The sequence below is a fragment of the Carlito syrichta genome, unplaced genomic scaffold (genome assembly GCF_000164805.1).
Source record: "Carlito syrichta isolate Samal-C Ts95f unplaced genomic scaffold, Tarsius_syrichta-2.0.1 Scaffold305755, whole genome shotgun sequence".
In the NCBI taxonomy this organism is placed as follows: Eukaryota; Metazoa; Chordata; class Mammalia; order Primates; family Tarsiidae; genus Carlito; species Carlito syrichta.
Window position 1 is genome coordinate 351,578 of NW_007249851.1, and position 883 is coordinate 352,460.

Below are 883 nucleotides of genomic sequence, written 5' to 3' on the forward strand. Positions count from 1 at the left end.
GGCCACTGCACTCCAGTCTGGGCAATGGAGTGAGACTCCAACTCAAAAAAAAAAAAAGACCGGGCTCAGTGGCTCAGCCTATAATCCCAGCACTTTGGAAGGCCAAGGTGAGTGGATTACCTGAGCCTGTGGGTTCGAGACCAGCCTGGGCAACTTGATGAGACCTCATCTATATGATAAAATAAAAATAAAAATAGCCGGGCATGGTGGCACACGTCTGTAGTTCCAGCTACTCGGAAGGCTGAAGCGGAAGGATCGCTGGAGCCCAGAAGGTGGACGCTGGAGTGGCCGTGAGCCACTCCACTCCAACCTGGGCGAAGGAGTGAGACTTCAACTCAAAAAAAAAAAAAAAAAAAAAAAAAGGCCAGGTTCCGGTGTTTGTATAATTGCTTAGAGGTGCTATCTTCTAAAAAAAATGCAGGCCAGACACAGTGGCTCATGCCTGTAATCCCAGTACTTTGGGAGGCCCAGGCTGGAGGATCACTTGAGGCCAGAAGTTCAAGACCAGTCTGGAAAGCATAGTCTCAAAAACACATACATACATACATATGACCAGCCTGGAAAACACTGTCTCAAAAATAAATAAATACAAGACTGCAGAACCAGACACTGTTTCAAAGTTCTTTTCTAGTTCTAGGTTTTTACACTTTTAAAATTTAAGAGCGTAGGTACATTTTAAGCTTCCCATTTTGTTTTGTTTCTAAAGTACATAAGTTTGGCATAGAGCATGGAGATGGTAAATAGAAAGAAAAAAATATAAACTTAAATATAAACTTGTTTTCCTTTAAGTGACAAAGTTTATTATTTGCCACATATTCTATACAGCTTTGGAATAGAACGGTTTCTCCATTTACTCCTATAAAATTATTATATGCAGGAGAAA